Consider the following 23,402-nt stretch of genomic DNA (forward strand, 5'->3'; position numbering starts at 1 on the left):
TTGAATCAGATTCACTAACATTCCACTAAATGGAAGTTGATGTCCTTCTATTTTTCCTCAATTAAAAAATTTAAGAAAGCATTTTATTGCCTTGTTTTCGCTTTCATTCCCTGACCATATTTCCAATTAACTTTTTGGGAGTCTCAATCTGAATACATTTTTGAACAAACACACCCATTTCATCTGGCCTGTCTTTTATCAGTCAAGGACCAGTTGTTGTTCATATTTCTCTATTCACTTCATTTTAAAGTAACATGAATCAAAACATGCAAAAGATATTCAGAGCTGTTGACTAAATGTGAATATTTGAGAAATCAAACAGTCAAGAAAAAATTTATCTTGCATATCTTGGAACACTACAGCATTTGATCCCTAAACATGCAATATGAATGTCTGGGTGCAAAAATATCTGCTGGCTTATAGGAAGATCATAGCTACATGTAGCTTAAGGTATATTTAACATACCTAGCATAATTTTTAGAAAAAAAAACTATGACAAAGGCTGCTTTATAGTCAAGTTCCAAAGACAAAGATGGATTTCTAGTCATTTGATGACATGATAGTAATGGAGATTCCTGATTCTGTGATAGTGTATTTTAGGGATTGGGTTATAAATTATGGCTGATGTATTATATGCTCTAAAAAACCCAGAAAAAGAGAGCTGTTGTCTCAGAAAACTTGTTGCTCAAATTAAGGGCGAATACAGAATCAGGGAAAAGATCCACAGGGATCTTTTTAGGAAAGGCTCATATTAAAAATTAAGATTAAAGAGAGGCCATTTCTGCTCATTCCCTGCTTAATAAGGACTAACCAGCTTCTCAGTACTGTGCAGTGCCAACCTAAAAATTAATGGAAGTCACCAAATTTTGCTACAATAGGTCTTGAAGTCTGAAGACACTTAGATGCCAGCACCACACGTGAGTACTGCACTTTGTAGTTCACTAGTCCAGCTGGAGATGACAGGCCCATAGATGTCAGCCCTGTCTTGATTTGCCTGAGGTCACACAGGTTCCCCTTTACAAAACAGGAAATTTAAGAAGTAATTCTTACCCCAAAGGCTTTGCTTTCCAAAACTCATTATCTGCATTTCAAATTTCAGCTTTACTTGGTTTAGGTTTCATAGGAATTATACTGAAGTACTTTTGTTTCATAATTTCGTAGAATGCTTTATTTAAAATATTTTTAAGTATTATTTTCATCACATTGTTTTACCAACTATTATTCGGTTTATAAGAATATCCTCAAGCTTTTCCTCAGCAGAATTTCTGTCTGAAAACACATATTACAGTAGAATTCTAGGTTATTTCTGGAAGTATTAAAAGGAATGAATTCATTAACTAACACCACAAAAACTTTACAGTACATTCTTCTTTTTATTTAATGAATACTTGAATCTATATGACAAAGAAAAAGAGGAGAAAATACTAGGTATAGATAGATGCCTATATAAAAATGTGCAAGGAATATACCTGGTTTGCTACAAGGATTTACCATTGCTATAGAAATGCACTAGGACTGTATTTAGGCTTTCAAAGTTTCCAGTTTTAAACACTGTTGCTTTCTGCTTTTACTTGCATTTTCTTTGTCTTTGCAAAACTTTGCCTATGGTAGCTAATGTGACAGTTTTTAGGTCAAAAGAGTTTGCAAAGTTTCAAGAAAATTGAAGAAAAAACCCCACATTAGAAGCTATTAAGATTTTACCTAACTGAAAAACTAAGCTTAGTTAAAGTTTCTATAATTTCTTGAAACTCAGAAGTGATTTTTTAATTTAAATTTTATGTTTTTCTTGGACTTAAACCTCAACACTTATATTCCAGATAACTGACAGCATATATACATTGGATCTTCTCTAATTAATTGTATATCCCTTTAGAGATGAAAAATTATCATACTATCATTTTTTTGGGGGTGATAATGTGTCAGGGCTGTCACCATTTCTAAGTGTAAGTTAATTTCTAAAAGCTCTCATAAAAATAATCAAGGCTGTTTCTTTTGGATAACTGGAAAATGAATTTTTGAAGACTTACCTCTTTTTTCCTGAAATGGTTGGAGACTGCACTGAAAAAGTACATTGCACACATTACAAACTATCATGAAATATGGCTTAGCTAATGACAGAAAAGATGAATTCAGTGTTAACCATGATTGACTGTGACTGAGGGATCAAAATTTAGGAGATTTTAGTTTATTGTTTTCTAGCGTTGACTTTAAAAAGTAAAAATACATAAAAGGTAGGAAACTGAATGCAATGTTAAAAATGTCTGTCTAAATATACAAGAGGTTTTATTCAAAATGTATAGCCATGTAAAATTGCATCTCATATTCTTAAATTTCTGCCATTAATTATGAAAACTACTACCTAACAATCAAATAATCTGAAGGCATTCTGAAAGAGAAAAGAACCACAAGATTGGATATAAGGTACAGATTTCAAATCTGAAACAAGTAGTTTTATGCTGCTATAGGTATTTAACATCTCTTTCCACAGTGAATCTAAGGAAGGAGAAGATGGATTCAGAGATTCTCAGGTGGCAATTGACAGAGTAAAAGATGGTGGATATATGTGAAAAGACAAAACAAGCCTGCTTTTGGATTGGAAACAGCTTTGTCAAAACAAGGCCCAAACTTGGTTTTTTGGTTCAGTTCACAGTTACATATCCAATGCTGGAAATAAATTATGTCCTAATTAGTTAGTCCTATTTATACAGATACATATGATGCTAACTCTACAGTAAGTAGAGAAAAAAATTCTTCAAACATTAAAAGGTCACAGTAATCTTGTTATAGATTTATGGCAGTAATTTTTAGCAAGTCATATTTTCATCTGTTTGGGTTATGTTCCACCCAAAGACAGTCCTTACACAGCTTCAACTCCAGTCTAATTAAAAAATCCTAGTTCAGGCAGGATTGATAGAAGAGAGCAATACAAAATTTAGATTGCTTTTAAAGGAATAATATAATCACTTCTCTGTTTAGAATGCATTTGAAATTCTTAACTGCTTCCATTTAACTTCATATGTGCATACTAAATTTCTATTATTTTGTAAAATCCTTAAATGTTTTCTCAAGACAAGAAAAAGGTCACCCCTTCCTTTGTAAGCACAGGATCATTCATTGAGTCAGCTCCCAGCTGATGTTAGTTACCTTGGAACCCGTGTGATATTGTGGTTTATGTACCACTTGTTGCAATACTGAGAATTCATATAATACCATGGGGGGGATTTTGTGATGATAAATAGCATAGTTATTTAAACAATAGTGATTTTAGAGTAATGCTCATTAATACAAAGAGTCATGGCTACATTTGCTTAGATGAAAATTGTTCACAAAATCAAGTTCATTTTTTTTGGTGATTAATGGAATTTATACAGAGACCTGCGCAGAAAATCCTTTATTATGATTTTTTCTTTTTTTTTTTAATTACTAATTTTCACTTGAAGGGCAGATATGTTTTTTTTTTAGTTTTTGTACCAGCATGAGCATACACCTAAACAAACTTCTATAACTGCTGCCTTTGTAACTGATATGTTGTCTACTTAAATTCAAAATATTTTAATTTTGTTGACAAATTGCTTTCTCGTTTATAGAGGAGAAAAAGAGATATGTGCTCATTTCATGAAAAAATTAGAGATTAATATTTTTTTTAAATTTAGAACAAGCATGTATACATGGATCTATAATTTGCAAAGGCAGCTTCCGACAACTTTGTCTATGGATAGATGTATTATAGTTTTGCATGCTGAAATTAATATATGGCAAATATTTATTTTACTTCTACAAATGTTTTAATTGTTGCATCTTTTAGAGTATTTCCACAAAATTGTCTTGTCTTTCTGCAGTATTTTCTTTAATGTTCTTGTGCCAAACTTTAGTAGAAAATTCCCCAAGAATAATCAAATACATGGAAAAATATTTTCCCACCCTCAAATATATTCAAAACAAAATCTGACTTATTTCTCCATTTTCCTTCTTTATCAAAGAAAAAATTTGGCCTTTTTTGTACTTGTGTATCTAGAGTAAGGCGATGACATTTTTAAAAACCAGTCAACTTGTCATTCAAAAAGAAGAAACTGGTTAAAGACGCCAGTCCTTTTAAGAGGGATGTAACTTGAATTTTGAACAGATGACCTGCTACTGCTGCTGCTTTAATTCTTTTAATGAATACATGCACTCTTCACTCCTGCCTGATAATGTGACTCAATTAATTGTACAAGAAATGTTATAAATGTTGATAATTGTTAAACATTATACAATGTTTCATGACAGCACCTCAACTAGTCAGGAGATAATTCTCTTTATTGTGAAATGTCAAGCAATTACGAGACATTTCCTGTTCAGGAGAGGAAAAGGGAAGGGAAAAGTGGGAGGGGGAAGTGTCGGAAGGAAGTGTCGGAAGGAAGGAAGGAAGTGTCGGAAGGAAGGAAGTGTCGGAAGGAAGGAAGGAAGGAAGGAAGTGTCGGAAGGAAGGAAGTGTCGGAAGGAAGTGTCGGAAGGAAGGAAGTGTCGGAAGGAAGTGTAGGAAGGAAGGAAGGAAGGAAGGCAGGAAGGAAGGAAGGAAGGAAGTGTCGGAAGGAAGTGTCGGAAGGAAGGAAGGAAGGAAGGAAGGAAGGAAGGAAGGAAGGAAGGAAGGAAGTGTCGGAAGGAAGGAAGTGTCGGAAGGAAGGAAGGAAGTGTCGGAAGGAAGTGTCGGAAGGAAGTGTCGGAAGGAAGTGTCGGAAGGAAGGAAGGAAGGAAGGAAGTGTCGGAAGGAAGTGTCGGAAGGAAGGAAGGAAGTGTCGGAAGGAAGTGTCGGAAGGAAGTGTCGGAAGGAAGTGTCGGAAGGAAGTGTCGGAAGGAAGGAAGGAAGTGTCGGAAGGAAGTGTAGGAAGGAAGGAAGGAAGGAAGTGTCGGAAGGAAGGAAGGAAGTGTCGGAAGGAAGGAAGGAAGTGTCGGAAGGAAGGAAGGAAGGAAGGAAGTGTCGGAAGGAAGGAAGGAAGGAAGGAAGGAAGGAAGTGTCGGAAGGAAGTGTCGGAAGGAAGGAAGGAAGTGTCGGAAGGAAGTGTCGGAAGGAAGTGTCGGAAGGAAGTGTCGGAAGGAAGTGTCGGAAGGAAGGAAGGAAGGAAGGAAGGAAGGAAGGAAGGAAGGAAGGAAGGAAGGAAGGAAGGAAGGAAGGAAGGAAGGAAGGAAGGAAGGCATTTTGATTCAAAGGATAGTGAAGTTTTGATGTAAGTACCTTGACCTTCCTTCTTTGTGTTTATACTAGTACTAGTGTGGTTTTGGTATGTACTAAACATATTTCAAGGACAGTGCAGCACAGGCTCTCCAGATCCTTAAACTGATTTTAAACTGAAGGAAGGCAGGTTTAGATTAGATGTTAGGAAGAAATTCTTGACTCAGAAGGTGCAAAGCACTGGAACAGGCTGTCCAAAGAGGTGATGGATGCCTGATTCTTGGAAGTGTTCAAGGCCAGGCTTGACAGAACTTGATCTAGTGTGTTGCACCCCTGCCTATGGCAGATGGGTTGGAATTAGGTGGTCTTTAAGGTCCCTTACAAGTCAAACCATTCTGTGATTCTATGAATGTTCAGTACAGACTACCCCATGGGCCGTATGTGTCTTGTAGGGAACTGATTTAACACTTAGATATACTGATCTTATCATACTGTGCTGAATGATTTCCTACTGTAAATTTCTGCTTACTCCTTTGCTAAACCTAGGGAAGACTGAAAAAATATTCTGGGCTAACTGTACTGGTTTTTTTTGTCAGGATAGAATTAATTTCTTCATTGTAGCCAGTGTTGGGCTGTGTTTTGAACCTGTAGTGAAAACAGTGTTGATAACAGAGGTTTTAGTTATTGCTGAGCAGAGCTAACACAGATTCAAGGATTCTTCTATTTCTTGTATTGCTTTGGCAGTGAGGACACTGGGTATGCACGAAGTCTCGGGAGGGGACACATCCAGGAGAGCTGAATACTACTGACACAGAGGATATTCCATGTCATATGGCATCATGTTCAGCATGTAGAGCTGGGGGAAGAAGGAGGCAGGGGAGGGCATTGAGAGTGATGAAGTTTGTCTTCCTGAGTCACTGTTAAGCACAGTGGAACCCTGGTTGTCCTGGAGGTGTCTGCCCACCTGTTCATGAGATGTGGTGAATGAGTTCCTTCTTTTGCTTTTCTTGCTTGCACAATTTTTTTTTTTTAACCAATTAAACTGTCTTTATCTCAACACATTATTTTTCTGATTTTTACCCTTTGGACTGATTATTTAGGATTTAAGAAAAAAAGCCTGAATACAATAAAGGATGGTAATAATAAAAACAATAATAATAATTATTTATTTTGAACTGGATTTTTGTATCTATACCACACATTTGTTCCATGTATGAAAGCGCAAACCTAGTATAATTTTATGTTTAATTTTCTAATGCAGCAATATAAACTAATTTAAAAACAGACATGACACATAATCGACAAGGACTGCTATTACAGAATATTTATCAAACAGGTTAAACTTATGAATACAGTTTTACATTGAAAATTCATAGTTTTTACCTCTGCTGGATTTTTAATGACACACATGTCTGGTTATTTCAGGATGATATCACAATCAGTGTTTTCTTTTCTCCAAAATAATCTCAGGGCAAAATGATATCTGGTTTGTGGCCAGTTCTGGCCTGAAATCCTTTTTTAGGCATAAATGGGCCAAAAAATATGCCTATGTGCTTTGTCCTGTAACTCAGGTAAATTGCTGGTGCATACCTCAGTATACTGGCAGCGAACAGGATCATGCAATTTGCTTTATTTCACTCACTTCTTGAGTAGGATACATGCTGCTACAATCTTTTCTTCATAATGTTTCTAACTTATCTGATAATTTTTAAAGATATTTATTACTCCAGGCCTTTTCAAGGAATGCTAGGAGCAACAGTGCAAAAATTCTGTGCAAAATCCAAAAAGAAGTCACAAGTTGAGTCTTTTACTGCCTTGATTGTTGTCCACTCTCCTGGACACATCCCCTCCCAAGACTTCATGCATGCCCAGAGCCCTCACTGCCAAGGAAGTAAAATTTGAAAGTAATATTGTTTCTGGTGTATGGTAGTTTTCTTTGTTTAAAAGAAAAATACTACTCCTTCAGAATAAAGAAATATTTACTTATTTCTGAAAATAATCTTATATGCATTTTCATTAAGAGGAGTTTGAGAGGAGACTTCACTACTGTCTGCAGTTTCCTCAAGAGGGAAAGTGGAGAGGCAGGCACTGATCTGTTCTCTGGTGTTCAGTGATAGGATCTAAGGGAACAGCATGAAATTGTGTCTCTGGGGAGGTTTAGTTTGGATATTAGGAAAAGATTCTTTGCCACTCAGAGGGTGGTTGGGCACTAGAGATGGTTCCCAAGGAATGTGGTCACATCATCAAGACTGACAGAGATCAAAAAGTGTTTGGACAATACTCTCAGGCACATGCTGTGATTCTTAGGCTGTCCTGTGCAGGGTGTAGAATTGGATTTCGATGATCCTTATGGGTCGCTTCCAACTCAGGATATTCTATGACCCTGTGGTATAACAGCCACTTTTCCTGTGTCACTTGCAAACTTGATGAGACTATTATCATACAATCATTAATTGAAGTATTAAAATGGACTGGACACAGTGTTGACCCCTGGAGTACACCACCAGTCCCTGGCCTCCAATTAAATATTTCACCAGAGATCACCACCACAATGGTCTGGCCATTCTGTCAGTTTTTATTTCATCCCAAAGTCTTTTCATCCAGCCCATACATAAGCACCTTATCTATGAGGCTGTGAATGTGTTACTGAAGTACAGGTAGAAAATTGCCACTGCTCTCCTCACTTCTGCAAGGTCAGTCATTTCATCGTACAAGTTTATCAAGCTGGTCAAGCATGACCTCCCTTTCGGAAAGCTATGCTGACTATTCCTGATGATTTTCTTGTCCTTCATGTGCCTGGAAATAGTATCCAGCATTAGCTAATCCATAACCTTCCCAGGGACTAAGGTAAGGCTGAATGGTCCGTAGTTCCATGAGTGGGCTGTGTGTTGTTAGAAGATTAATATTAGAAATATTTCTAGGACTTGTGTAACAAGATGAGCTGGAGAGATCTTTACTTGATAATATTTCTCCATGCACCAATAACCTCATGGCTTTTTCAATAACATATCAAAGCAACTCTGAATATTTAAGAGTTCCAACACTAAGAGGAAGAGCAATATTTGTTTGGAAACCATTGAGAGAATGAAAAAGAAAATTAATAAAGCACAGGAAACACATTAAGGTGTTGGTATGTGATTAGCTAAGTCAGGCACTTTCATCTGAATCTATAATTTTTCCAGATGTAGCCATGTCCCTTTCCCTCCATTTTACTTTAACCTCTAACGTAGATGAATTTCTAAGGTTGATGGAGAGAAGCAAGGGGAAGGGGAAATGGAGGAAGAGAAGGAAGGCAAAAAGGAAGGTGTTCAGAGCCCCGGGGAATGAGGATGAACAAAGATCTAGTGGGTTCTATGGGACAGTGTTGCACTAGCTGAAAACTAACTGTGATTTGAGGCACAGAGCAATGTGAGAAAGAGAGCAGGAGGACAATTGTGGGCATTTAATAGTCTTGAGGTGATGGAGAGACCTTCAGTCTTTAGCCCAGTCAGGACTCACATTATGGGAGCAATGAAAGCAATGTTGGCAGGAGGACACTTATGCATGTTGGAATAATGTTTTCAGTAAAAATTAATGCCTTTAGCATTCTTCCCTTGTAGTTCTAAATCTGGCATATGTTCCAAATCACACTTTTTCTATCACAATTTCAACTTGGCTTTAACTAAATTGATATATTTAGAAAGGAATTTTCCTATGTTTAAAATATTCAAAGTATGTATCTGCCCCCTGATCATACACTTAGTAAACAAAGAAATATATTCTTCATTAAATTCTTGTATGACTAGTTCTAAAATGTATCTCTGATCTTTATCTCATTTGCTCCACCTATACTTAATTTGCACAGAATTGTGGCATCTATGTGTCATTTTCCAGTGTAACTTACTTTCACCCTGGCTTGGTTAGAAAATGCTCTGAATGACATGGCAAAGCCACTGAGGCCACTGTTTAGTCACTGAGCCCCCCTACTCTCCAGTTATCATGGTGCTGCCTCTCAGTACCTTTGTCTGCATGAGAGAATAGTTCAGTCATCTTTTGTCCTTAGTGTTTTTTAGTTACAGGTAGTGTGTATTGTCAGATCTTTACTCCTGCATTACCTATTCTCTTGTATTGACTTATTAAGTAATTCTATTTTCCTTGCTGCTTTAATAGACCACTCTTTTCTAATGAAAGGAGAATGAGAGAATGAGAAGCAGCATGTTTCCAAAGTAAAGTGACAGGCAGGAGACTTAATTTCTTTTACTGTTTAGACAGAGGCTCACTGTTTGACTTTGAGAAAATCACTCAGAAGGTGCAAATTTGCAAACAGCTGCACAAAGTTTGGGTGTCTTCCTTTTGTTACCTACCGTGGAGTTTTGTTCTGAGTGGTGTTCGAAGGAGAGAACAGCAGTTAAAGGTGATGAGACGTGCAGGTACTTGATTCAACAATTAGGATAGTATTAGAGTATTTCAAAGGCAATATCTTAAAACCCTAGATGATGTCAAGCTTTTTCTTTTTTCTTTTTTCTTTTTTAATGCTGACTTGAAAAATATTGTTCCTTGATTTTCGTATTTGCAAATAGGAAATAATAGCCTTCACAAGTTCTGTTGATTGAAAATGTTTATAAAACTTTTTAGGATTGCTTGTTTTATATAATAAGAGATTTATGTTAGTGTTATTATGTTATACATACTGGAAGCATTACAAACAAGACCAGAGGGAAACTGACTCACTTTGCTAGACTGTGGCTATTCACCAGGTCTTCAGAAAAACAAGACTTGAGTCAGTCTTCATTGCACACTGATCCACATTATTGTGTGCATAATGAGTCAAAAAGAAGAGAGACACAATTAGTCATAATTCTATCTTTCCTCTTAGAAAGTGATAAATATCCAAGAAAAATCATCTGTGGCTACAAAGTTGAAAGAAAACATCCTGTTGGTTAGATTTGAAAATAAGTATCTTTCCACAACTAAAAAGAATCTGAGCAAACAGATGCATCAGAAGTTGAGCTCAGAGGAGGTCACCATGAGCTGAGTACTTGCACTGACAACCAGTGAGCTTGTTTCTAAAGGGTATTATTTTACTAACCATGATGCAGCAGCAGAAACATCATGTATGGTAGAAAGGTGGCCCTATATATAAACATGAAGATCCTGTTGGAGTGGAGTTGGAAAACAATTTTGGCCAAGGAACTCTCTCACAGTTTCCTTCTCCATCAATATACCTATTTTTACTATGTTGGAAGAAGCTTAGTTGCATGACAGATCCCTTGGAGGAGACTGCACTATGACATGACAATATTCATGAAAAAAGGTGAGATTAAACTCAATAGCAGTGCCAGGGTTACACAGCTTGTACACGCACAGAAATTGCCAAAGGGGTTTGTAGGATTCTGCAACACACAAGAAGATGGAAGCTTTTAATTACTTAAAATTTCTCTACATTATTACAGAGTATCAAAAATACTACAAAAATCAACACCAGCAAGAATCCTACCACAGACATCATCACTAGCAAATGTAAAAAGGATCAATAAAGTGAATATATATAACAATTAAAAATCACTATCAGCTATCAATAATAAATTAACAAGCAATAGTATGGCAACAGTCAATGGCATCAGCATTCAATCATATAGAAACAATCAATATAAAAATTTCCAATAGTTAATATAGGTTACTGTGAGTTTTTCATTAGTGAAGCAACTTCTCACCAATTTAAGATGACATATTATTTATATGGATGTAAATTACCAGTTTTGAGTGAATTAGGTTTCAGAATTGGCCAAATCATGTTGAAGTGTTGGACAAACCAGTCACCAAGAGAGATCCAGCCATGCCAGAGCTTTTAAGGACAAAATGAAACCACTCCAAAAGTGGGCCTGAAGCAGCAACCAACACCTTAAATGAGTCTGACTTCAAAAATTATTGACATCATGGACTCTGGAGTTAGCCAGGTATCCTCAATGAGAGTCTAAGATCTTGTAGAAAGTTTGTGTAGATTTCAACTTGTTCACAAAATTAAAAACATGTGCAGCATGGGAAGTTTTCAGGGAGATAGAAGCTCTATTTTGGAGAAAAATTAAGTTCTTTGTCTATTCTAGAGATATAAAAGGGTGTAGAACACACCATTTTGAGGAGCCAGTAGATGTTGTTGATGTCTATTTTTCATCCAGACCACCAAAAAAGTTGTGATGTTTCTGTTTGTCCAGCCCAATTTTGTTTTCCAGCACTGCTTCCACTTTTTCAGAGACTAAGTTGCAGTTTCTTGAGGTTTGCGCTTACTGATGGTATCACAGGAGGTCCTTACCACTTTCCAGGCTCCTCGCCTGTACTTTTAAAGAGGTCAGCTGCACTTTTTCAGTATGTTTCTGCAGCGATGACTGGCCGGAGACCCTGTGACCTGGCTAGCTGAGAAGGTGGCCAACAGTCCCACTGCAGCAGGGGGTGTCAGCCCCGGTGGCAAGGCCCCAGGACAGGCAGCTTCAAGCACCCCTCGGCGGTAGGAGCCTTGGGCTGTGCCTGCAGGACGAGGTCTCGGGGTAGAGCTGCTGAATAGGGCGGAGCAGAAAAGAGCCGGACACTCTCTGGGGTCAAACGAGTTTAATGTCCCGGGGGGCGACCAGCAGGGAGTGACCGCGCGAGAGAAAAAAAGTTGGGCATGGGATTATAAAGGAAGGTGGTAACTGGAGGTGGGATTTACAAAAAACCAATCAGGGGAAGTCAGGGGACGTGCTTAACATAATAGACTGTAAGGGAGAACTAATCGATACATTATAAAGGAGGGGCCCCGGGACCTCAGCCAATCACTACTCCCACTGAGAGGAACATTCTGGAAGACTGGGAGTGGTGGGGAGTGATTGACTGGGCCCAGGGAGGAGGGAAAATAATACATATTAGGAGATACAGGGTGGGGAAATTACATGACATGGGGGCAACCATAGCAACTAAATAATAGACAGAAACTAGGGTGGGGAAAACTGGGAGGACAGAACCATCGTAACAAAGGGGGGGGAAGAAACAGAACATACCAACACACCACAACATGTTTCTTGTTCCAGGACCCAGTTCCCAGGCTCATGTCTTCCATACCAGCAGGAATTTTCTATGTTAGTACTTTTCCACTTTCTAAACTTTTTGGCTGCTTGCATCACAAAGTTATCTTAGTATTAGTTGTGACTCAGAGTAAAATCCCCAAGTAAATCATGCAGCACTGTGTTGCTCAGCTTCTACATCTCCTGATGTTAGAGAAACAGGAAACAGAAGTCAAATGTTATGCCACTTACAATATTTGTAAATGATCTTTAGGAGCTGAGTGTGTGTCCTCAAAGTTTCATCTGTACAGCTAGCAATTATCTTCTGCCATATAATTTTGTTCTTTCAAAATCTGCATCTAAGCAATTGAGTTCTTCCAATACTGAGCTCTATAGTTTACTGGAAATGACAATTAAAAAACCTCATATTTATTGGCATCAGCTCTTGGTGACCTTTAACTTACTAATTCATGTCTCCATGGTTTTCCTTCTGAAAAATGGACTTTAAATTCTATTGTGAAAAAAATCATGGTACACTGCAGACAGCACCAGTTGTGGGTGTTACAGATATTAGAGACACCATTATTATTGTTATTATAATGCAAGTGAGGCAAGTAGGACTATTCTGGGATACCATCTTACTGTTCGTGAAGTTTGTAGATAGAAGTAGTCAGTAAAAATTACTTTTGAATATCAATATATCATTTAAAGATGAACATGTTGCTACATATTTAAGAACTTGAATAATGATCTCTACTTCTGTCTACCAGATTAAAAATGTATTATTAAATTATTTTTTTGAAATTACTGAGATATGTGCATATATTTAAAATAAATTCCTCGATTAACACGCTTTCTGAAAATTTTCCTACTGGAGAAGTCCACAAAAGACAGGGTTGAGGACTGTGTGGTACCTATCATTTCCTTGCGCGAGTAAATAATTTCTCATCACTTCAGGATTTGAAGTTTGTTTTCTAAGTGGAATATTTTTATTCTAAATTTAAGGTCAGAATTAGACACAGCTTCCCTTGGGGCTGACCAGACTCTTGCCCATCACACAAGGACAGAAATGCTTTCACACTTCCAACTAAACCAGTAGAAACCCTGTCCTGTGTTACATTTGATTTCTCTATGGGTTTATTCAAAGCAGACATTTAAGGATAATGTGAGATAGGAGAAATAGCTAACTCGTGTAGTAGTTTTATGTGCTTTATTTTAAAATGTATTTTAAAAAGGCTTGGGCTGAAATATGACCAGCAATGGACAGTATATTTGATAAGGACTCTGAGGAAGAATTTCTTGCCATTAAGATGTATCTGGTGTATCTACACCGTCTGTAATCTTCACCTGTCAAGACTGTACAGTACCAGAAATAGATTGAAGAAAATAGCAGAAGAAAAAGACTCTAAATGGAAAACATTGCAATGAGATTCCAAAAGCAGGATTGAAACTCAAATACGTAGTAGAAATTCTGCAGGGAAGTGGGGGGAGCGGTTTATAGCAAGCCTATTCTTCAGTGTACCCTACAGTACAAGGCCTCCCAGAGGACATTTAGGAACGCAGTAGTCTTTGATCTTATCAAAACTGTGTTTGCTGAGGATGGTGCCGTCTGCCTTGCAGTCACCAGGTAGTCTGGTTGCACAGCAGGAACCTCTTTCCTGTAATACAGAGACAGATAGTGAAAGCTGCTTCATCTGTCTGAGGGAGCCTGGAGTTTCCCCTAGTTCAATGTGGGAGGTATTGCGTTTCTTAGAAAAGCTTTTTTTCCACGCAGCCAATGATGCCGTGACACGTTTTCAGAGCAGCTAGGGGCTGTGGGCCCATTTGGCACAGTAGGAAAAAGGCTAAACTGAGTGGGAGAAAGATCTGATTTGGCCACTTCAAGAAAAAAGGTAGAATTATTGAATAGACATGTGAGAAGAAGGTAACTATTTTTCCAAACTGTGCTACATCAGTAATAGTAGATTTTTTTAATAAATTCTGAAGGGCAAGTCAATTGAAAGGATATTTTAATGAAAAATAAAGGATTTACCCTTCAACACAGAATGAAATTTTCAAAGGGCATAACTTTCCTGTGTGAGGTCAAAAGCAGAAGAAAGATCTATACAACTCTCCAGCTATTTTTTTTCCAACTACAGGAAAAATTTCTTGCTGAATCTATTGCCTCTCTATTTGCCTCTCCTACCTTGCCCTTCCACAATATTTAATAGCTTTATAACTGCTTCTCCTTTCTAACATATAGAAATCCACTGATTCTTAAATGGTCATTAACAAGAATGTAATCTGTCTTGTCTGAGGATCACTGGGAGACAGCATAGCCCTACAGTGAGCTATTCTTCACATCCTTTCTTGCACAGCTTTTCTAAGGATACTGATTTTACACCTCTCTCCACTCTAATTTCCTGTTCATTCTGCAGTATAACATCTATTAGTCACAGAAAGCTGGAAAGTTAAAGACTCTGCAGCTGGAGTACTCTGAGGCTTGCAAATAGAAAGGTTTTAGACCTTTGTGTGTAATGGGCTGTAAAAGTAAAAGCTGTGATTTATTGTTTCTTTCAGTTGCTGAAACCTAACGGCTAGCCCACCTTCTGTGGAATTTAGTGATCTGCAGATGTTTATATCTAATAAAATGTTTGAATAAATTGTGATTCTTTTCCTTTTAATGCATCATGCTTCCATGTAACTGTGGAACATTTCTTTGCAAATTATATTTTTAACATTCAGTTCACAGCTGAAAGTAACACAGATTTATATTTATTTTCATAAAAAAAGAAGTTTTTTAAAATGAAACCTGTGACCATTAGTAGTTTAAAAATAATTTTTCCTGTTAATTCATGTTAAATCAGCCTAAAAATAAATAAATAAAAAAATAAATGCATATGGATACAGATGGACACAAAATGCTAGCTTATATTATAGACACACACTCAAACCAGGTCATGGATATATACCTCTGTAACTTATAAAAGAGAAAGTAATACAAGGAAACAAACTGTACAAAGAGGGGGGATTTGTCATTATTATTGTCAAAAGGCAATTTGTATATTTGCTTTTAATTTCCATTACAAAATAAAAAATATAAAATTATCAGAATCAAATTAAATTATTCTTAAGAGCAATGTCTTTCTTTTCCAGGTGTAGCCACAAGCTTTGCAGGCAAATGATTGATCAGCTTAATAATATCTAGGAATGAGTTTCAAAATGTGCTGTGAAAAAGCATAATTTTTATGGTCAAAAAAAGAAACACATCTTTTATGTAGATTCAGTAGTTTATTGTTAGCGTAATTTAAATCCTAACTGTCTCTTGAAGATTCCTTTTTAGCTCAGTACCTATTTTTACAGATAAATAGAAAAAAAAAGAAAGAAATTTAAAATAACAAAAATTATAACATCACAGATGAAGTTGAAATTTCCTTATACACAATCTTGATAACATTTTTGTCCTATTAAGTTTGGTTCCCCAACACATGCATCTAAATCTTGTCTTCAGCATGGGGAGAGGCTTCAGCTGTTTAATGTAACTTTGTGGGGGTTTTCTTCCTCATCTTAGACTCACATAAGGAGTTTTTCTATGTTTGCCAACTTTCTCATAACTTTCTATTTGTCACTATTTTTCAAATGTGCTTCTTCTGTAATTATTAATTATGGCATACTTTACATATGTTAGTTATGTGCTTTTTTTCTCTTTGATGCATTTAAAAGTGATTTCTGCAGGTCTATACTACCTTAGCTGATCATTAGTAGGGTGCTTATCGCCATTGGGTCTGGAACATCAGCTTGTATCCTATTTCTTATTACCCTCTCTGCATTGCATCCCGTGTCCCACCATTCAAGGTCTGTTTCTCCACACCACAACCGTATTCCTCTATGCTATGTTCCTATGTTGTAGTCATAAATATCAGATTCTATACAGAAAAACTACCTGTTACTACCACATATATGAAAATTTTACCATAGGAAGATAAGCAAAAGCAAAATTAAATAAGACCTAGCTTCTTTTAAATTTCAAAAATTGCTGTTACAGCTCTAGCATAGAGCTCATAACAAAGTTTAGCTAGGTAAGAGAAGTTCAGACAAAGTAAACATGGCTGTCTTATAGCCTTGAAATTTTGTAAAAGGATCATGGCATGTTGGCAGCTGTAGCAACATCTTATTCACTGGGCTACAGGATCCATTCCACTCAGAGAAGTATCTAGGGCTTTTTCTAACTTTTAGCTAAATGCTTCAGGGCTGAGAACATCAATATCCAGGCGCTGATTGGAGAAGCTCTGCGGGGGACGGGGCAGGTATAAGTCCAATTGTGTCAGGAACCCACGTCTTAAAAAAGGAACCCACTAGGCCGCAGCAAAATATCCAAATATGGATAACATTGTAACCAGACCAGTGAAGAGATTTTTGCTTTTATTTTCAGCACATCAGTCTCAAAATACAAAATGGAGACATGACAGCTCACTGATCCACACCAAAATGTCTCCTCCAACAGGGCTCATACAGCAATACATAAAATAATCTCAGACTAGAATTCAGCCAATCAGACCCAGAAAACACATATTGACAAGCATTCTATCCAATCTTATAAAACATACGTAATCGTAGCTAAAACAAAGACTAGTTCATAAGAGACAAAGAACAGAGTTCTATTCATGCTAACCTTCTAAAGATATACATTAAATAACCTTTTTGCCATCCTAAAGCCAATTCCACAGAGACCTATTGTGGTTTGTCACGTCTACTGCTTGGGAAACTTTTCTGCTTGCATGGGAAACTTTTCTGCTTGCAGTTGCAATGCTAACAAAACTTCAGTCTGAGGCCTACATACTTTTTTTAACCATTTCTTAAAAATCTTCTAACCTTATGGATTCCAACATAGCTCTTGGCGTAGTCAAATGAAATAAAGCGTGATTGTGCAGAAGTGCTTCTGTCAGAGATGGGAATTGATGGGAATTAATCTTTGTCTTCATAATCTTTACAAAATTTTACTGTTTTCTGCTGGGTGAACCAACTCTAAAAGAAGGATGAGCAGATTTCCTTCCTTTGCTTCATAGATCTAAATGGTTTCTGGACTGCAGATGCAGCTTTGAATCATTCAAGCAGTACAAGGCAGAGCTGTAATATCACCTAAGTAAATTCTTATCCTCTAGGCTGGACTTCAAGAATATTAATAGGAATGACAGCAGATTTTCTCCCTTATACTGTTTGTTTGCTTGTTTGTTTCAAAATATGCAATGTAAGTCAAATCTGTTCTCCAGTCCCTGAATTCCGTGCCTTTCCAAAGGCAAGGTCTAAGTAAAATTTTTAATTCAAACTCCAAAGCTAATAGAATGAGGGAAGATTGTTCATAATTCTTTTGTGAATTAGCTATGAAACTGATAGTCAGTTCTACCACGGTGTTTTGGTAGAAGAAATTTGGACATCTAATACATTTCCTGCCAGTCACATAAAGAGGTATAACTAGGACCCTTAGTTGGCTATTTGTTTGGTTGCTTTGTTTTGAGGAAGGCAAAAACTATTTAATAGATGCTGCTGGTTTCCCAGGACAACAGGTGAAGTAGACAGTTAACCAGAACATAAAGACATTCCCCATGATTCCTTTAGACAGGATGAAATAATGAAAAAGTCAAGGGAAGAAGCATTTAAAAACTTAATCAGATTGAATACAAGAAAATGAAAAAAGGAAAAGCTTTAACATGACACAATTGTGTTAATTGTTTAGTTAATAAACAGTTTTTTACAGAAAAGACTGTGTTTTAGCCTTTATGTGAAAATTAATCTAAATGCCCATGAACACCACAACAGTAGTTTTTTGTTTGAGTTTTAGGGGGTTTTTTGTTTGGGTCTTTGGGAAGGTTTCTTTTTGGATTTTTGCAGGTTTTTTGCTTAGTTGGTTTTTGAGGGGGAACGGTAAGGGTTTTTTTGCTTTCTTAATGGAGGCTGCTAACAATTGTTCAAATTTATTAAAAGTGTTGTGATTTCTCTGTTGTCAATTTAACTTAATGATTGAATAGTTCAAACAATAATTATTTTAAGAAAGTCATGCTCTATTTTTTTAGGATAATAAGCTAAAAGGAGACACATGCCTCTAGTGTATTTTCAAATGAGTACCTTGAAAATGAAATAATCAACAAAGTCATAATTGCATGCTATGTGAAAAAGGTCACTCGAAAATATTCCTGTGAGAAAACATCTTTACAAGAATGCTCATGAGCTGGTTTAAATTCAAACAACAGAAATTATTTTACATACCTTCCATTATAGATGAGTCTACCTGAACATAAGAGGCTAATAATGTGAATCTGTACATTTTGCATTCTTCCCAGCACTATCTTTTCTTAAAGGGTAGCAAATAAAGAGGAACTCTTAATTTCTCTTAATTCTCTTAATGTTTTTTTGTTCTTGTTGCAATAAATAAGGAGTTTTTTTCCCACCAAACGGCATAAAACAAACTTTTACATTCTGTATCCACTCTGAAGCAAGACAGGTAGCTCAGATTAAACTCATACAGCCAACCAGCGCTGTCATGTCATGCAATAGGCAAGTAATGAAACATAAAGAGCCAAATTAACATATGTCCACATAGAAGAAAGTTTAACACATCTAACACTTTCACAACAGCTCTACACACGTGTAACATTTTTTTCCCCCCCCACAGATTATGAAAAGGGAGTCCTAATACTGTTGGATCCAGCACAGCACCTGAGCATCGTCAGCTTTCACTCATACAGGACCTAATCTGTGGAGATCAGTTCTGTTGTGAAGAACAACTTCTGTACAGACAATTGGGAAGTTGAGGTACTGGATATTTAGACAAAACTGCTTTTGGGATATCTTTATTGTTTTTAATTTTTGCCTTTATTGGTTTATAAAGTTCAATTCAAACACAGATGCTCTCATGAGCAATTTAAACTGATTAAGGTCACAAATGGAACAGAGATTAAAAACCCAATCTAGTTTTATGGATGATAGTGCTTTATTTTTCACCATCGGTTTGCAAAAGGTTCTGTTTTAAAAGTGTTTACCACTCCTTGAAAGTGTTTAAAATCATGACTGTGGTATACTCCTTACCTGAATGCACTGAATTAATTTTGAAATCTAATTTTTCTGTCATGTTTAGTTCCATATAATTGATTCTAGAAATCTCTGTGGATGAATCACAAAGTCTATATTGCATGTCTAATCTCTCAAGCATTTGAGTGGGGCTTGATCTAGGTCTAGAATAGGTGAGTTTGCTGGAAGACTGATATGACAAGTGAGTTCCACAAAGGTAAACCTCTTGAAGGTCACGGATAATGCCCCTTTTAGGAGTTACGGTTTCTCCAGCTTATATTAAGTGGTTTGTATAATAGAGTACTCGCTAGAGTACTGAATAAACACAAATTTGTATTAATGAAGCAGGTGAATACAGAAAGTGCTTTGCTCAAGAGCCTGTTGTGATACAAACCATTGTGATGCAGCAGCTGCAGATTTGAGTAATTTGAATCTGATATTCACTACACAGATGAACAATGGTTATTCATTTTCAATTTATCATGAGTACAGCCACAGATTGAAATAAGATGGAGTAAATGTCTGCAGTTATCTGTTAACTGGTGTGCTTTATCATTTCATAGCTGAATGACTCATGAACATGTAGTTCATAACACCTCTAATTAATTTTTGAGTTGAGTCTTTATTCTTAACCTCAAACTATGGTTTATTAATGGGTTAAGGTAAAGAGCTTGCTAAAGTGTAATGTGTGGCTGTGCAAACATATTTGGAAGCTCATAGTTCACTGTTGGATGTCAGATGTTTTACCTGCCTACCCAACTAATTGAGAATCATACCAAAGAACCAGAAAGCCTTTTAATGAATGAGAGAGACAGTGACCTCCAAAAGACATAACTGAATTAGAACTGATGAACTTGATATGAGTAGATTCACAGTGTCATTTTAAAAATAACACAGTTTAACTCTTTTTCCTGCCCTTGGAAATGTATTGCACTAAAAGCATAGGAAAGATTGGCAAGTGAATTTTAACTTGTTTGTTTTTAAATTTTTTTTTCTACAAGTGTTACAAGAGTAGAAGATTTATTGAAAGACAATTGTTATATAAAAATATTTTGGTTCTGAATGCACGCAAAGCAGGCTTTCTGTAATCTTAGAGACGTCTTTAATAGTTTTGAGCAAAAAGTGATAGGGGGAGAGAAAAGGGAAGAGGTTTTTTTTTCCCAAGAGATAAATGAAAAATCATTCTCTTATCTTTCATGTTAAAGAACAGAAAAGATAAGTTAAAGACATAATTGTTTGTGATATGTGAAAGACATAATTTCCCACAGATTTGTGTTTCTCAAAACAATTTCTTATAGCCTAAATAATTGTGTATACTATTCCAGAATTCTGTTAGTCTTTAGACTGGAAGTTTATGGTAGTCAAGTTTTGACAAATATTTCAGGATCATTTATGTAGATATTCTTTCTACGTTAATCTATAATATCAAGTGACAGAACCAACTTCTGACCTGTCAGCCTTTGTGTGAGATGTTAAATTCATCCTCTGTTACAACAGAATAGAACTGAATCTTGTGTCTGTTTCTTAAATCCATGTCATAATCATTTGTCATAAATGATAAAATGTTCAAATACAGAAATTCCTACTGAAAAAATAAGATAAATTTCCAGTGAATTTGTTATGTTTCTATAAAGAGGAAAGATTTGATATAATTTTATGCCTAAGCAGGAGCTGCTTATTTACTGGTGAAGAATATGCCGTTAAAATCATATATTTGGTAGTCTATGTCCTCAGCTGCTCAGTAAGTATAGAGTGTGAAACAAAGAAGATTTAGGGAAAACCTTGAGCTTCCCTTCCTACAGTCCCTTGAATTTTTTCCTCAACTTTGAGGTCAAGGCATATGTTCATCTCCCCTTTCCCAAAATGCAAAAGATTTCTTTCATTTTGCTTAAGATTCTGCTGATTCCCTGTTTATTTTCTTTAATTGATGCGGATATACCTTTAATTGGATTTCCCAGGAATAAGGTTTGCATACAAAACTGTTAAATAAGTAGAGCTGATGCACATCAAAGTTGCATTCTTTGTTTAAAGTTAACCACTCAAATAAATGGAAAACAGCAACAAAGTTTATATGAACAATAGAAACGTCTCTCATGCATGTTTTTGAATCAGCTGTCATTCTCTTTATAGTATTTATCTTGACCATTTGGGTCTTGGCATGGTGATTTGATTTAATAGAGCTGTTAAGAACTGCTCTTTCTTTCAAGTTTTGCTGGAAAAAATTACACTGGTTAGGAAAAACAGTTGCTAAAATGGGCTATGTAGGGGGGTTGTACATTGTTATTTTGCATGATCTGAAATTCTGACACTTGTAACAATGATGGTCCGGAACAAAAGTAGCAGTGATTTTTAAAACACAAATCTACAATGTCTTCCAAATGTGAAGATTTCAATAAACTAACACACCAAGAGAGCAGAAGGACCTGACAGAAAATAGTCATTTTCTGAATGTGTAGAATTTAACAGTCCCTAAATGGTTCATGCTGGATGAAAGAGAAACTGAAAAGTGACCTTTATCTTTGTCACCACTGCAAATCTTGCTGTTCCACTGTTCCAGTGATGCATAGAGGTGGAAATAAAGGAGATGAGTACAATAGACTTTTCCATAGACTGAGTTTTCCAGGTCATTTAATTCTCTCTAGTGTGTTCAGAACCTTTCCAACAGAGCTAATGATAACAGATTGCCACATTATCCTACTCATAGTGACCCGTTTGAGTACCTGCCAGAAATTCTACTCGCTCAAAACTATGGGTGAAAAAGAGTGTTTACTGAATTCACTTCTAATGGTTATTATAATTTATTCAGGGGAAAAAAAAAAGTATTATTGAGTACTCCATGTGTTAAATAATGACTCAATTATTTTGAAAATTGATACTTTAGGTTGCTGGTCTGCTGCAACTGATTTTGAATTTTCCTTACTGACTCTGGCCTTCTGCCAGTTCATGTTCCATGGGGACAGTTCTCCCTATCAAACAAGGCTGTTTTCTTGACATATAGCCAGGTAAAGCTACCCACAGGAACTCTCTCCTTATTAAAAAAGAAACGGCTGTGGCTCTAAAAGGGATAAATGTAGCATTTTCAGGGAGATTTTTTTTCTTTTTGTGATTACTTTTGTGCTGCACAAGCTTACAGAGTGCTAAGGAAAAACTCTTACTACCAGTGAGTATCAAGGTGTTCAGGCTCTTGATCATTTAATGATTTTAATATGATTTCTTTGAGCATAAAATTGACGATTCTGAATTGTATCCTGATTGTTTGAATTTCTATCTTTCACGTAATTTTTTGAGAACCAATAAGCTTTAAATTACATACACTATGTGAATTTTACCATGAAAAAAGGAGCTTGTGTTTAAATATTAATTAAAGAAATTTTGACTCCTTGAACATGTATTGTTTCACCAATCAAATTGGATAAAAATTATTTTTAAAAGAGATTCTGCCTGGGAATCCTGCTTTTGAGATAACTTGCATGTTACCTACTTAACTTTGAAGAACTAAAGGGATCTATTTATTCCCACTGATTCCTAACCTAGTGTGTTCAAAAAAGATTTTTGAGATTGCATCTAGTACTTTGGGTTGGGGTTTTTTAATTACATTTAAGTTCCTGTAGAAATCATACTTTTTCCATACAAATGCAAAGATCGTGTTTAGAGTAATACTGAAGTTTACTAACTATACTCCAGTGACTTGGTTAGGCTTTCCACGTATAGCTATTGGTTCTCTAACTTAGGGCCATTCAAGCCTGCATTGGACATATAAGTCACCCGAATAGCTTTCCCTTGATTATAGAATTACAAGTACTGGAGGTAGAAAATGCCATCAAATTTATTTCAAACATAATTATTCTCATCAGAAAAGGTTTCCTTTGGTTTCATACATTAAGGGCTCGAATTTCAATCTTACAGAAAATGTTTTGCCTGCTGGATGCAAAGTATAGCAGTTTAGCACCTGCTTTCCTAGCAGCTGAATCATCTCACATGAGTAACAACTTTCTTTTCAAGGTGGGGAGAGAATATAGACAGGAGAACCATAGGTAGCAGTGTTAATAGAAACACACTAATTTAAAAATAGGATTTAAGAGGTTTGGGGTTTATATGACTGATATCTAGTTGGAAAAAAGCATGCCTCTGTTCTGAGGAAGTTAATGTTTTTATGGCCTGAAATGAGTAGTGATTCTTCCCTTTCCTACTTAGAA

At 36.2% G+C, this 23,402-nt stretch overlaps 1 protein-coding gene across 1 annotated transcript in view; it reads left to right on the top strand.

Annotated features, from left to right (window-relative positions):
- Positions 1-23,402, top strand: part of CNTN5 (contactin 5) — a 607,373-nt gene that overhangs the window by 172,722 nt on the left and 411,249 nt on the right. The window contains exon 3 of the mRNA XM_058822197.1: positions 18,812-18,951. The gene's annotated coding sequence lies outside the window, so the exon portion shown is untranslated. The remainder of the gene's footprint in view (positions 1-18,811; positions 18,952-23,402) is intronic.

This window comes from Ammospiza caudacuta, chromosome 2 (assembly GCF_027887145.1).
Source record: "Ammospiza caudacuta isolate bAmmCau1 chromosome 2, bAmmCau1.pri, whole genome shotgun sequence".
Lineage (NCBI taxonomy): Eukaryota > Metazoa > Chordata > Aves > Passeriformes > Passerellidae > Ammospiza > Ammospiza caudacuta.